The sequence below is a fragment of the Triticum aestivum genome, chromosome 5B, assembly GCF_018294505.1.
Source record: "Triticum aestivum cultivar Chinese Spring chromosome 5B, IWGSC CS RefSeq v2.1, whole genome shotgun sequence".
NCBI classification, from domain to species: Eukaryota; Viridiplantae; Streptophyta; class Magnoliopsida; order Poales; family Poaceae; genus Triticum; species Triticum aestivum.
In genome coordinates, this window is record NC_057807.1 from 582,534,408 (window position 1) to 582,550,804 (window position 16,397).

The 16,397-nt window shown below is 48.1% G+C and overlaps 1 pseudogene; it reads right to left on the reverse strand.

The window, feature by feature from the left end:
• The window catches only part of LOC123117012 (cytochrome P450 81Q32-like), a 19,878-nt pseudogene extending 6,090 nt beyond the window's left edge, over positions 1–13,788 (reverse strand).
• Between the last annotated feature and the right edge of the window lie 2,609 nt (positions 13,789–16,397).

Sequence of the window (16,397 nt, forward strand, 5' to 3'; positions counted from 1 at the left end):
AGCCCCCGAGTGGGAGGTTTGCTCTCCACTCGGTAGGATTTTTAGATACTTAGGCGAGTACTGGACTGTAGCTAAGCCCCCGAGTGGGAGGTTTGCTCTCCACTCGGTAGGATTTTCAGATACTTAGGCGCGTACTGGACTGCAGCTAAGCCCCCGAGTGGGAGGTTTGCTCTCCACTCGGTAGGATTTTTTGTGATGTAGTTCCGAAGGGAAAGGTAGCAGTCGACCTGCACCTCGTCGTCCTTGCAGAGCGCATGTTGTATTTGTGGCGTAGCTCGGAAGGAGAAGGTAGCAGTCGACCTGCACCTCGTCGTCCTTGCAGAGCGCACATTGTATTAAGTACTTAGGCGAGTACTGGACTGCAGCTAAGCCTCCGAGTGGGAGACTGGCTCACCACTCGGTAGGATTTTAAACACTTAGGCGAGTACTTGGACTGCAGCTAAGCCTTCAAGTGGAAGGCTGGCTCACCACTCGGTAGGATTTTAAACACTGGCGAGTACTTGTACTGCAGCTAAGCCTCCGAGTGGGAGGCTGGCTCACCACTCGGTAGGGTTTTAAATACTTAGGCGAGTACTTGGACTGCAGCTAAGCCTCCGAGTGGGAGGCTGGCTCACCACTCAGTAGGATTTTCAAGTACTTAGGCGAAATGGATTCACAGCTAAGCCCCCGAGTGGGAGGCTGGCTCACCACTCGGTAGGGATTTTTTTTATAAACTTAGGCGAAACGGATTCGCAGCTAAGCCACCCACTGGGGGTTTCTCATGTAAACAAAAAGTAATAACAATCACTGGGAAAATTATAACATTCTTGTCTTTGATAAACAAACTACATAGGTACTTTTTATTACATCTCACCTGAGTGAGTACTTAAGTATAAAAGGGGCGGAGCAGCTCCGTGTTCCAAGCTCGTGGCTCGTCAATCTAGCGATCGACATTGTAAAGACGGTACGCTCCATTGTGGAGGACTTTGGTGACGATGAAGGGACCTTCCCAAGTAGGAGCAAGCTTGTATGGCTTTGCTGATCCACTCAGAGAACCAAATCTCCTTCTTGGAAGGCTCGACTCTTCACGTTTCTGGCATGGAATCGACGCAAGTCCTACTGATAGATAGTCGATCGGATCATGGCCATCTCTCTTTCTTCTTCTAGAAGGTCGACTGCATCCTGTCGGGCTTGCTCTGCTTCATCTTCAGTGTAGAGCTCAACTCGGGGTGCATTGTGAAGCAGGTCACTCGACAGGACTGCTTCAGCTCCATAGACCGGAAAGAACGGAGTTCTCCCAGTCGACCGATTAGGAGTGGTCCTTAATCCCCAAAGAACTGATGGAAGCTCGTCGACCCATGCGCCTGCTGTGTGTTTGAGATCGCGCATCAGTCGGGGTTTCAGTCCTTTGAGAATTAGACCATTTGCTCGCTCTGCTTGTCCATTTGACTGGGGGTGAGCGACTGAAGCATAGTCGACTCACGTGCCTTGAGAGGCGCAAAAGGCTCTGAATTCGTCGGAATCAAAGTTTGACCCATTATCAGTGATGATGCTGTGCGGAACTCCATATCTGAATACCAACTCTCTAATGAAACTGATAGCAGTGCCAGCATCCAGATTTTTGATAGGCTTAGCTTCAATCCATTTGGTAAACTTGTCGACTGCTACTAGCAAGTGAGTGAAGCCGCTCCTGCCAGTTCTCAGTGGTCCAACCATATCTAACCCCCAAACAGCGAAGGGCCAGACGAGTGGAATGGTCTTCAAGGCTGAGGCGGGTTTGTGCGATAGATTGGAATAAAATTGACACCCTTCACACTTGTCGACTATTTCCTTTGCCATTTCATTTGCTCTTGGCCAGTAAAATCCCGCTCGGTATGCTTTAGCCACAATGGTCCAAGTGGACGCATGATGACCACAGGTCCCCGAGTGGATATCGTCAAGGATTATCCAACCTTCTTCTGGCGTTATACATTTCTGACCGACTCCAGTCGTGCTTTCTCTGTACAATTGTCCCTTTATCACGGTAAAGGCTTTGGATCAACGGACGATCTGTCGAGCCTCTTCTTCATTCTCTGGGAGCTCTTTCCTTAGGATATACGCGATGTATGGCTCTGTCCAGTCGGGAGTGATGACCAAAACTTCCATGATCAGATCGACCACAACTAGAACTTCAACTTCAATCGGATCTGTGACACTTTTTGGCTGTGGAGCTTCTTCGGTGAAAGGATCCTCTTGAACTGATGGTGTATGGATGTGTTCCAAAAACACATTACTGGGAATGCTTCTCTTTTGGAGCCTATCTTTGCCAAATCATCAACCGCTTGATTTTTCAGTCGGGGTATATGATGGAGCTCTAACCCCTCAAATTTCTTCTCTAGCTTTCTCACTGCATTGCAGTAACCAGTCATGGCTGGACTTCTGACGTCCCACTCCTTCATCACCTGATTAACCACCAAATCTGAGTCGCCATAGACCATGAGGCGACGGACGCCGAGTGAAATGGCCATTCGCAACCCATACAAAAGTGCTTCGTATTCTGCTTCATTGTTGGAGGAATCAAAGTGGATCTGGAGCACATATCTGAGCTCATCTCCTCGGGGGGAAACCAACACCACCCCAGCACCGGAACCATTTAGCATCTTAGAACCATCAAAGAACATGGTCCAGTGCTCCGAGTGAACCTGAGTCGGTAGTTGCTGTTCAATCCACTCGGCGATGAAATCAGCTACTGCTTGGGACTTGATGGCTTTCTTTGCCTCAAACTTGATATCAAGGGGAAGGAGTTCAATCGCCCATTTTGCCACTCGACCAGTTGCATCTCTGTTGTGCAGAATCTCTGATAATGGGGCATCGCTGACGATTGTAATGGAATGATCAGAGAAATAATGAGCAACCTTCTTCGTGGTCATATAAATCCCATATACAAGCTTCTGATAATGAGGGTATCTTTGCTTCGATGGGGTCAACACTTCGGAAAGATAATATACTGGGCGCTGAACTTTGAAGGCTTTTCCTTCTTCTTCCCGCTCGACCGTAAGTACTGTACTGACGGCTTGTCCTGTGGCTGCAATGTAAAGCAACAAAGGCTCTTTGCTGACTGGGGCAGCAAGCACCGGCTGGGTGGAGAGCAGAGCTTTTAGCTCTGCAAACGCTGCATCAGCTTCGGGAGTCCACTCGAACTTGTCTGACTTCTTCATTGGTTGGTAAAGAGGCAATGCCTTTTCACCGAGGCGAGAGATGAATCGACTTAAAGCGGCCAAGCATCCAGTAAGCTTCCGGGCATCGTGCACACGCGCAGGGCGTTTCATTCGGAGTATAGTACCAATTTTTTCTGGGTTGGCATCGATTCCTCGTTCGGAAACGAGAAAACCGAGTAACTTTCCGCCGGGAACTCCAAATGTGCACTTTGATGGATTAAGCTTGATATCATACCTCCCGAGGTTGGCAAATGTTTCAGCAAGGTCAGTCAACAGGTCGGAACCCTTTCGTGATTTGACCATAATATCATCCATGTACGCTTCCACAGTCCAACTGATTTGAGTGAGCAAACACTTCTGAATCATCCTCATGAACGTGGCTCTAACATTTTTGAGGCCGAATGGCATGGTGACATAGCAGAAGCATCCGAATGGAGTGATGAAAGCTGTTTTAATCTCGTCGGGTCCATACAGACGGATCTGATGGTAACCGGAATAAGCGTCTAAAAAAGACAGGCGCTCACATCCCGCAGTTGAGTCGACTATTTGGTCGATGCGGGGGAGAGGAAAATGATCTTTCGGGTAGGCCCGATTGATATGTTTGAAGTCAATGCACATGCAAAGTGACTTGTCCTTCTTGGGGACCATGACAACATTGGTGAGCCACTCGGAGTGGTAAATCTCTCGGATAAACTCTGCTGCTAAGAGCCGAGCCACCTCCTCGCCAATGGCTTTTCTCTTCTGGACGGCGGACCGTCGAAGCTGTTCCTTGACAGGTTTTACCTTTGAGTCAACTCGTAGGCGATGCTCAGCCAGCCCCCTGGGTGTTGGGGAACGTAGTAATTTCAAAAAAATTCCTACGTACACGCAAGATCATGGTGATGGCATAGCAACGAGAGGGGAGAGTGTTGTCCACGTACCCTCGTAGACGGTAAGCGGAAGCGTTAGCACAACGCGGTTGATCTAGTCATACGTCTTCACGATCCGACCGATCCAAGTACCGAACGTACGGCACCTCCGAGTTCAGCACACGTTCAGCTCGATGACGATCCCCGGGCTCCGATCCAGCAAAGCTTCGGGGATGAGTTCCGTCAGCACGACGGCGTGGTGACGATGATGATGCTCTACCGGCGCAGGGCTTCGCCTAAACTCCGAGACCATATGACCGAGGTGGAATATGGTGGAGGGGGGCACCGCACACGGCTAAGGAACGATCCGTAGATCAACTTTTGTGTCATGGGGTGCCCCCCTGCCCCCGTATACAAAGGAGCAAGGGAGGAGGAGGCCGGCCTTAGGAGGAGGGCGCGCCAAGGGGAGTCCTACTCCCACCGGGAGTAGGACTCCTTCTTTCCTAGTCCAACTAGGAGAAGGGGGGAAAGGAGGGAAGTGGAGAAGGAAGGGAGAGGGGGGCCGCGCCCCAAACCCTTTGTCCAATTCGGACTGGGCTTGGGAGGGGCGCGCGCCACCTCCTGGCTCCTTCCCACTAAGGCCCATTAAGGCCCAATACTCTTCCCCGTATTCCCGTAACTCCCCGGTACTCCGAAAAATACCCGAATCACTCGGAACCTTTCCGAACTCCGAATATAGTCGTCCAATATATCAATCTTTACGTCTTGACCATTTCGGGACTCCTCGTCATGTCCCCAATCTCATCCGGGACTCCGAACTCCTTCGGTACATAAAAACTCATAAACTCATAATAAAACTGTCATCGAAACGTTAAGCGTGCGGACCCTACGGGTTCGAGAACTATGTAGACATGACCTAGAACTATTCTCGGTCAATAACCAATAGCGGAACCTGGATGCCCATATTGGTTCCTACATATTCTACGAAGATCTTTATCGGTCAAACCGCATAACAACATACGTTGTTCCCTTTGTCATCGGTATGTTACTTGCCCGAGATTTGATCGTCGGTATCCAATACCTAGTTCAATCTCGTTACCGGCAAGTCTCTTTACTCGTTCCGTAATGCATCATCCCGTAACCAACTCATTTGGTCACATTTCTTGCAAGGCTTATAATGATGTGCATTACCGAGAGGGCCCAGAGATACCTCTCCGACAATCGGAGTGACAAAACCTAATCTCGAAATACGCCAACTCAACATGTACCTTCGGAGACACCTGTAGTACTCCTTTATAATCACCCAGTTACGTTGTGACGTTTGGTAGCACCCAAAGTGTTCCTCCGGTAAACGGGAGTTGCATAATCTCATAGTTACAGGAACATGTATAAGTCATGAAGAAAGCAATAGCAATATACTAAACGATCAAGTGCTAAGCTAACGGAATGGGTCAAGTCAATCACATCATTCTCCTAATGATGTGACCCCGTTAATCAAATGACAACTCTTTTGTCCATGGCTAGGAAACTTAACCATCTTTGATTCACGAGCTAGTCAAGTAGAGGCATACTAGTGACACTATGTTTGTCTATGTATTCACACATGTATTATGTTTCCGGTTAATACAATTCTAGCATGAATAATAAACATTTATCATGAAATAAGGAAATAAATAATAACTTTAATATTGCCTCTAGGGTATATTTCCTTCAGTCTCCCACTTGCACTAGAGTCAATAATCTAGTTCACATCGCTATGTGATTTAAAACTAATATTGACATCTGCATGTGATTAATACCCATAGTTCACATCATCATGTGATCAATACCCAAAGGGTTCACTAGAGTCAACAATCTAGTTCACATCGCTATGTGATTAACACCCAAAAGAGTACTAAGGTATGATCATGTTTTGCTCGTGAGAGAAGCTTAGTCAACGGGTCTGTCATATTCAGAGCCGTATGTATTTCGCAAATATTCTATGTCCACAATGCTCTGCACGGAGCTACTCTAGCTAATTGCTCCCACTTTCAATATGTATCCAGATTGAGACTTAGAGTCATCTGGATTGTTGTAAAAGCTTGCATCGTTGTAACTTTAACGACGGGCTCTTTTATCACCTCCATAATCGAGAAACATCTCCTTAGTCCTCACTAAGGATATTCTTGACCCATGTCCAGTGATCTACTTATTAGATCAAAATTGTATTCCTTTGCCAAACACAGAGCAAGGTATACAATAGGTCTGGTTCACGGTATAGCATACTTTATAGAGCCGATGATTGAGGCATAGTGAATGACTTTTCATTCTCTTTCTATTTTCTGCAATGGTCGGGTCTTGAGTCTTACTCAACTTCACACCTTGTAACACAGGCAAGAACTCCTTCTTTGACTATTCCATTTTGACCTATTTCAAAAATTTATCAAGGCATGTACTCATTGAAAAATCTTATCAAGCGTCTTGATCTATCTATATAGATCTGGATGCTCAATGTGTAAGTAGCTTTACCGAGGTCTTTCTTTTAAAGAACTCATTTCATATACTCCTTTATGCTTTCCAGAAAAATTCTACATCATTTTTTATCAATCAATATGTTGCTCACATATATTTATCAAAAAGGCGGTAGTGCTCCCACTCACTTTATTGTAAATACAGGCTTCACCGCAAGACTGTATAAAACTATATGCTTTGATCAACTTATCAAATCATATATTCCAACTCTGAGATGCTTGCAACAGTCCATAGATGGATCGCTGGAGCTTGCATATTTTGTTAGCACTTTTAGGATTGACAAAACCTTCTGGTTGCATCATATACAATTCTTCTTTAAGAAAACCATTAAGGAATGCAGTTTTGACATCCATTTGCCAGATTTCATAAAATATGGCAATTGCTAACATGATTCGGACAGACTTAAGCATCGCTACAGTTGAGAAAATCTCATTGTAATCAACACCTTGAACTTGTCGAAAACCTTTTTGCGACAAGTCGAGCTTTGTAGATAGTAACACTACTATCAACGTCCGTCTTCCTCTTGAAGATCCATTTATTTAACATGGCTTGCTGATCATCGAGCAAGTCAATCAAAGTCCATACTTTGTTCTCATACATGGATCATATCTCAGATTTTATGGCCTCAAGCCATTTCGCGGAATTTGGGCTCATCATCGCTTCCTCATAGTTCGCAGGTTCATCATGGTCTAGTAACATGACTTTCAGAACAGGATTACCGTACCACTCTAGTGCGGATCTTACTCTGGAAGACCTACGAGGTTCGGTAGTAACTTGATCTGAAGTTTCATGATCATCATCATTAGCTTCCTCACTAACTGGTGTAGGAATCACTGGAACTGATTTCTGTGATTAACTACTTTCCAATTCGGGAGAAGGTACAATTACCTTATCAAGGTCTACTTTCCTCCCACTCACTTCTTTCGAGAGAAACTCCTTCTCTAGAAAGGATCCATTTTAGCAACGAATATCTTGCCTTTGGATCTGTGATAGAAGGTGTACCCAACAGTTTCCTTTGGGTATTCTATGAAGACGCACTTCTCCGATTTGGGTTCGAGCTTATCAGGTTGAAACTTTTTCACATAAGCATCACAACCCCAAACTTTAACAAACGACAACTTTGGTTTCTTGTCAAACCACAGTTCATAAGGCGTCGTCTCGACGGATTTTGATGGTGCCCTATTTAAAGTGAATGCAGCTGTCTCTAATGCATAACCTCAAAACGATAGTGGTAAATTGGTAAGATACATCATAAATCGCACCATACCCAATAAAGTGCGGTTACGACGTTCGGACACACCATTATGCTGTGGTGTTCCATATGGCGTGAGTTGCGAAACTATTTCACATTGTTTCAAATGAAGACCAAACTCGTAACTCAAATATTCATCTCCACGATCAGATCGTAGAAACTTTATTTTTCTTGTTACGATGATTTTCCACTTCACTCTGAAATTCTTTGAACTTTTCAAATGTTTCAGACTTATGTTTCATCAAGTAGATATACCCATATCTGCTCAAATCATCGTAGACCGTAAGCGGAAGTGTTAGCACAACGCGGTTGATGTAGTCGTACGTCTTCACGATCCGACCGATCCAAGTACCGAACGTACGGCACCTCCGAGTTCAGCACACGTTCAGCTCGATGACGATCCCCGGGCTCCGATCCAGCAAAGCTTCGGGGATGAGTTCCGTCAGCACGATGGCGTGGTGACGGTGATGATGCTCTACCGGCGCAGGGCTTCGCCTAAACTCCGCGACGATATGACTGAGGTGGAATATGGTGGAGGGGGGCACCGCACACGGCTAAGGAACGATCCGTAGATCAACTTGTGTGTCATGAGGCGCCCCCCTGCCCCCGTATATAAAGGAGCAAGGGGGAAGGAGGCCGGCCCTAGGAGGAGGGCACGCCAAGGGGAGTCCTACTCCCACCGGGAGTAGGACTCCTTCTTTCCTAGTCCAACTAGGAGAAGGGGGGAAAGGAGGGAAGTGGAGAAGGAAGGGAGAGCGGGGCCGCGCCCCAAACCCTTTGTCCAATTCGGACTGGGCTTGGGAGGGGCGCGCGCCACCTCCTGGCTCCTTCCCACTAAGGCCCATTAAGGCCCAATACTCTTCCCCGTATTCCCGTAACTCCCCGGTACTTCGAAAAATACCCGAATCACTCGGAATCTTTCAGAACTCCGAATATAATCGTCCAATATATCGATCTTTACGTCTCGACCATTTAGAGACTCCTCGTCATGTCCCCGATCTCATCCGGGACTCCGAACTCCTTCGGTACATCAAAACTCATAAACTCATAATAAAACTGTCATCGAAACGTTAAGCGTGCGGACCCTACGGGTTCGAGAACTATGTAGACATGACCTAGAACTATTCTCGGTCAATAACCAATAGCAGAACCTGAATGCCCATATTGATTCCTACATATTCTACGAAGATCTTTATCGGTCAAACCGCATAACAACATACGTTGTTCCCTTTGTCATCGGTATGTTACTTGCCCGAGATTTGATCGTCGGTATCCAATACCTAGTTCAATCTCGTTACCGGCAAGTCTCTTTACTCGTTCCGTAATGCATCATCCCGTAACCAGCTCATTTGGTCACATTGCTTGCAAGGCTTATAATGATGTGCATTACCGAGAGGGCCCAGAGATACCTCTCCGACAATCGCAGTGACAAAACCTAATCTCGAAATACGCCAACTCAACATGTACCTTCGGAGACACCTGTAGTACTCCTTTATAATCATCCAGTTACATTGTGACGTTTGGTAGCACCCAAAGTGTTCCTCCGGTAAACGGGAGTTGCATAATCTCATAGTTACAGGAACATGTATAAGTCATGAAGAAAGCAATAGCAATATACTAAACGATCAAGTGCTAAGCTAACGGAATGGGTCAAGTCAATCACATCATTCTCCTAATGATGTGATCCCGTTAATCAAATGACAACTCTTTTGTCCATGGCTAGGAAACTTAACCATGTTTGATTCACGAGCTAGTCAAGTAGAGGCATACTAGTGACACTATGTTTGTCTATGTATTCACACATGTATTATGTTTCCGGTTAATAGAATTCTAGCATGAATAATAAACATTTATCATGAAATAAGGAAATAAATAATAACTTTATTATTGCCTCTAGGGTATATTTCCTTCACTGGGAACACCCGGCATGTCAGCAGGCTTCCATGCGAAGATGTCCCAGATCTCACGGAGGAACTGGATGAGCGCTTCTTCCTATTTGGAGTCGAGTGTTGTGGAGATATGAGTCAGAGCAGCATTGGGGTCGGTCGGGTGAATGTGAATCGGCTTTGTCTCACCGGACGACTGAAACGCCGATTCCGTAGCAGGCTTCTTGGCTTGCAACAAATCACTCGGATCTGCGGTTTTCTGGTATTCCTGCAGCTCTACTACTGCCATCTGGGCATCGGCGATCTTTGAGCCCTTCGGAAAGCACTCTTCTTCCTTCTTCCGATTGCTAGTAATAGTGATCACACCTTTGGGACCAGGCATCTTCAATTTGAGGTACACATAACATGGTTGAGCCATGAAACGTGCATAAGCTGGCCTGCCTAAAATAGCGTGATAAGCACTCTGGAAATCCACAACTTCAAACGTCAACTTTTCTTTGCGGTAATGCTTTGAATCACCGAAAACCACATCAGAGCAATTTGGCCGAGGAACTCAGCCTTCTTCCCAGGAATGACTCCATGGAAACTCATATTGCTGGTACTGTGTCTGGACATCAGAATGCCCATTCCTTTCAGCGTCTCCGCATACAATATGTTCAGGCCACTGCCACCATCCATCAAGACTTTGGTCAGTCGAGTGCCTTCGATGACTGGGTCGACCACCAAGACTTGCCTCCCAGGGGTGGCAATGTGTGTCGGATGATCGGATTGGTCGAATGTGATGGCAGTCTGAGACCATTTCAGATAACTGGGTGTAGCCGGAGCAACCATATTCACCTCTCAGTTGATAACTTTCAATCGACTTTTGCTTTCAACATCAGCAAAAATCATCACGGTGGAATTGACCTGTGGATATCCATCATCATTATCTTCTTTGTCTTCAACTTTGTCCGACTCCTTTTCCTTATCCTTGGACTGTTTCCCTGGAATATCTGGATCAAGAGTCGACACTATCGAGTGGTATGTTTCGGATAAATGAATTTACCCTCCTCATCTTTTTTCGTGTGGATGTGGCACGGCAAATCCATCACGTCATTTCCTTCCTTGTCTTTCACCTTCTTAGGGTTCCAAGATCCTTTGGGTTTCCCTTTAAACTTTCCTTGAGTCACGACCAAGGCTTCTCCAGGAGCAGCTGGCTCGGCTTTCCGCTTCTGCTTCCGACTGGAGTTTCCTCCCCCGGTTTCATGAGCGGCTGGCTTGTACTTGCCACTCCGGAGCCGATCTTCTTCTTCACCATTGACATACTTGGTGGCAATCTCCATCATTCGACTCAGGGTCATGTCTCCGGTCCGACCGAATTTCAAACTTAGCTCTTTGTTCTTAACACCTTCCTTGAAGGCATAGAGTGCCTGGTGATCAGATACATTCTCTACCGTGTGATGCAGTGTGATCCACCTCTGGATGTAATCTCTCAGAGTTTCATTCAACTTTTGCACACAAACCTGCAGCTCTGTCAACCTTGCCGGTCGCTTGCAAGTTCCTTCAAATGTTCTGACAAATACTCGGGCAAGATCTTCCCAAGTGTAAATGCTGCTAGGTGCCAACTGATTCAGCCATGCTCTGGCCGAGCCCTCCAACATAAGAGGTAGGTGTTTCATGGCCACCTCATCATTGCCGCCGCCAATCTGAACAGCCACTCGGTAGTCCTCAAGCCAAGTATCGGGCTTGGACACACCAGTGAACTTACTGACTCCAGTCGCCAACCTGAAGTTGGGAGGAATCACTGCGGCCCTGATGGCTCTGCTAAAACACTCTGGTCCTGAGACGTGAACTCTGCTGCTGGTGGGTACATCTCTGTCATGGCCTTCTCGGTGAGCTCTGCTCCGATCGACCAAACCTTGAATGATAATGGATCTCGCATCAAAGCCTGGTTCTATGGGGTCGACTGGAACCCTCCGCCCAACACCGTGCTGGCGTCTGTCATCTTCCTGTCGAGGAGAGTACGACTCACCCCTTGGGGAAGGAGTGGGTACTCGACGCCGATCATCGCGATCAAATCGGTCATCATACTGATCATGCCGGCCTCAACGTCCCTCACGCCTCGGGGGCGATCTTGGGCTATGGGCCGACTGGACTGTATTCGCAGCGACAGATCTGCTGTGAATCCTATTTCGCGACTGCGATACAGCTGAATTTTGATCTCCTGCTGCCCTGAGTAAATCTTTGATCTGTAACAAGCCTCTGCCAGCCTCTGGCTGGGAGGGCTGAATCGACTCTACTATATGGGCTGCAGCTGCTAGATTCTGAATCGGAGTTCGATATACCTGAGTCGGTGGTGGAAAGAGTTGACGTCGACTGGAGTCTGGAGCTCGTTGCCGCGCACGCTCGTCGAGTGCTCGCTGGAGGTTTTCCAGTCGAGTGCGCTCAGCCAAGTTGGCCAAACGCGCGTCCTCCAAGGCATGAGCCTCGGGGGTTTCTCCAACAATAGGAGTATGCAGCACATCCATGTTCCGGCGGCGAAGTTCTTCCCTTTGTAATAGCGTGAGGGGCTCGGGCTGATATTCTTCGTGTGCGTGCGCCGGATCGCCTCCGCCATCAACTCTGTCGATGCGGGGAAAACCGGAAGGACTGCGTGGTCCATTGACCATCAGAACCTCCGCCGCCGGATCACTGCTGTCGCACTCGGATGCAGTCTCTATGGAGCCAGTCGATTGGTCAAACATGCCGTAGAGAGATTCGTCGGGCTCGATCGCCACGACTTGGGGAGTGGCCGACTAGCGAGCCACCGCGTGCCTCACCCACCGCTGAAGCCTTGACCGACCGGAGCGCTTGCGCCGGCAGGAGACAGGGAGGGAGGACGACATAGGGGTCGACCGATACTGGGTCGACGGTTGTCGCATGAGGATGCCGCGGACGCATGCGCGGAAGTGCATTGCCCCGCGGACGGGGAGCGCGTCGAAGTCGAGTGGAGCCTCCTGAAGCCAAGCGGAGTCGTCGGCGATGAACGTGCGCGCGCCGAGACGGATCTCGCGGCCCTCAACCAAAACTCCGCCTGAAACCATGATGAAGGAGATCGGAATAATTGCAACTTCTCCAATAAGTCGCTAAGACACCTACCCCAAGGTGGGCGCCAACTGTCGTGGTTCTAAGTCTGACAGTAGAATAGGGGTGTAGGAGTGGAGAGACAAGATCCTAGCTATGGAGTAGTTGTATACGCAAGATGTTTACGAGTTCAGGCACTTCTCGGAGGAAGTAACAGCCCTACGTCTCGGAGCCCGGAGGCGGTCGACTGGATTATATGCGTATGAGTTACAGGGGTACGAACCCTTTACACTGAGGAGGGGTGGCTTATATAGAGTCCGCCAGACCCCTCCGGCCCTCAGTTATGCAGGGTTTAAGGTTCATTAAGATCTGGCGTTACTGGTAACGCCATACGTGAAGTGCTATGATGACCATAAAGATTACTTAATGGCAGACCGTTGCGTGCAGAGTGACTTTAGATCTCCTGGTGGTCAAGTGAGTGGCTTTATGGTCGAGTGTCTTCGAGTCCGTCGAGTGAACTCCTTTCAGGTCGACTGAAAGGTAGTTTTTTCTAGAGATGTCCTTTGGGAGGGTGTCTTGAACAGGTCCATGACCCTACCCTAGGAACATGGCTTCATCACCAGGCCCAGCATCCGCAGCGCGAGGGCCTCGCCGGGGCACTTGCGCCGCCCCATCCCGAACGGCATCATGAACAGACCCTCGGCGTTCCCCTCCTCGAACCGCTCCGGCCTGAACTCCAATGGGTGCTCCCACGCCGCTGGGTCCCTGTGGATGGCGTACGCGTTCACGAGCAGCGTCGTGCCGCTCGGGACGTCGTAGCCTGCCACCGTGCAGTCCGAGGAGGACTCGTGAGGGATCATCGCCGGGACGGGCAGGTACAACCGGAGGGTCTCGCTGATGATGCAGTGGAGGTAGTCGAGGTGCGGCAGGTCGTCGGCGCAGAGCAGTCGGGTGGTTCTGACGGTTGCGTCCATCTCGGCCTGCACTTTCGCCAGGGCGTTCGGATGGTTGAGCAGCAGCGACATCGCCCACTCCGCCGCCGTCGCCGTTGTCTCTGTCCCCGCGCTGAACATGGTCTGCAAAGTGCCAAGGAAAGGAAGACGAGAAGAGTTACTGCCACTGAGGAAACGATGCATGCACGTAGACAATGGCATGACCTAGCAGGGGTGAGATCACTATTTTCACCCGAGAATCTGCATACGTGTTGTCGAAACCATTACCGCCAACAAAGTCTCTGCTGGGTGGCTCCTTCTTCCTAACCGGATTCCCGCGCCAAGAGAGTTCAAGGCCCACCTGAAACATTCGTGAGAGCGCTGGAAATAGGTTGAGAGCCTTGCCTCCCTATATCATGCTCCAGTTGCACCACTTTCGATCCCCGTTGCGGGGAAGGGACGGGCGATGGACGAAGGATCTACCGCTTCATTCCCGTTGTCCATGCCAAGATGCTTATGTTGACCGACAGCCGAGCCGAGAGCTCGACTACCGTCATCGCCGGCCAGGAACTGTCTAACGCACCAGCAGCTTCTCCTACCGCATCGGTGTCAGCGTTGCCTCTCGGGCAACAATCCTGCATTAGCACGCCGGCCAGGGCCATCACCACACTGCAAGGAGATAAAAATCCTGAGCGAGCTTAGCTAGATGGCGTGTTTTTGTGGTGGCGAGCACCTTTGAGCGCAAGCAAAATTTGAAATCTTGGACCTAGTTGATACAACATGTTATTTTTTCACCCAAGATCAACTACACATTACATATGTAAATAGCACAAACACAGAGATAGAGAACTTTTGACGAATGCATGTCTCGTGTCTTGCTCTTTTTCTCACACAATGTGCCAAAAGACAGGAAGATACCATGCATGTATGAACATATGCCAATGTGACTCAGAGACTTCTGTGCCTGTTCTTTTTTCTCGTCATTGTAGCCCGGCTGGGAATTTGTCAAACGAGTCGGTTTCTGGGTCAGGTACACTCTTCGACGTTAGTTCCGTCCCAGTCTCAATAACTATTTCCACTCATTCATGTGAGAATGTCGTATTCTCGCAAAGAAAATAAGTTAAATTTTGGTACAATGGGTTTTTGGGTGACTGGCCGGAGTTGACCTCTCCAAGAGTGTGGGGGAAACTCAAGGGTACTACACAATTCATGGATCCAACGGCTACTGAGTTAACTGAAGCTAAATTAGTTTCTAATCTACTCAGAATTAGCAAATTCATCTTTTTGGTTTTTTGTATTTTTACCCAGGCTGAGAATTTGTCAAACTAGTCGGTTTCTGGTTTCAAGTCACGTACATTTCCACGTCAAGTCCATCTCAGTCTCATTAACTATTTCCTCTTATCCCTCCAGGAAAGTCGTATTCTCACATAGAAAATAAAGTTAATGTTTCGTAGAACCTCTCCAAGATTATCTTTTCGGTTTTCAGTCCTTATACCTAGATTGAGAATTTGTCAATAGTCAGTTTTTGGTTTCAAGTCACGTTCAATTCCGTCTCAGACTCATTAACTAATTCCTCTTATTCCTAAGGAATGTCGTATTCTCACAAAGAAAATATAGTTAATGTTCGATCGGATGGCTGTCCTAAGTTGACCTCACCAAGACCGTGAGAGCATTATCGCCACTAACCTACCAGGAAACCTATGACCATAGGTTATATTCCACCAGTAAATATGTGACAAGTATGTGATTGAACAACGAAAAAGTGATCCAATCGAGAGAGTTCAAGGCCCACCAGGAACATTGCAAAAAGCTCCGGAAATAGGTCGACTGCCTCGCCTCCCTTCATCCTGCCCCAATTGCACAAACTTCGACAACCATTGTCGGGAAAGGGAGGGAAGGTGGGCGAAGGATCTACCGCTTGACTCCCCTCGTCCATGCCCAGATGTGTATGTTGGTCGCCGAGCCGATATCCCGACTATTGTCATTGCCGGCCCCGGAATTGTGTGACACACCACTGTGTTGGTAGGAGCATCGCCATAGACCAACCCCCGTCAGGGCTACCTCTCGGGTAACGATCCCACATTAGCCGCGCCTGCTAGGGCCACCACCATGCTGCAAAGAGAGAAAAAAAATCCCCTACCACCACCGTTGACTAAGCGAGCTGATCTCGGTGGCGTGTTTTTGTGGTGGCGAGCACCTTTAGGGTGCAACAGCCATGGCGGAGCCAGAATTTACTTCTGGGTATTCTCGTAATTTCTTTTGGCCAAAGTTGCATGGATTGATGGACTTTGGACAAAAAATTACCCTTTGTCACACAATATATGACATTTTTGTAAGCCATGTTAGGTTGCAAAAACTTATATTGTGGGAGGGAGGGGTACAATTCACAAGCAATTAGTGGCTTCTACCCCTTCCAGAATTCAGTAGCAGTGGCAATTTACAGATAAAAAAATCAGATTTGTTTAAGAACATAGGGAAATTACCATGGTGCTGCTGCTTGTAGATGGATGGGGGATGGCTGGATGCAACACTGGATGTATGCATACTTGACGGAGGTGGAGTCGACGGGGACACTGCGACGGAGGACAGACTGCTGGAGGTCACTAGTAGAAAAAGGGTCAAATGTGAGACACATTAGTCCCGGTTTGTAACAGAACCGGCACTAATGTGTCCATTAGTGCCGGTTCCAACGGCTAGCTGGGAGGAGCTCTTTAGTACCGGTTCGTGGCAAACCTTTAGCACCGGTTCGT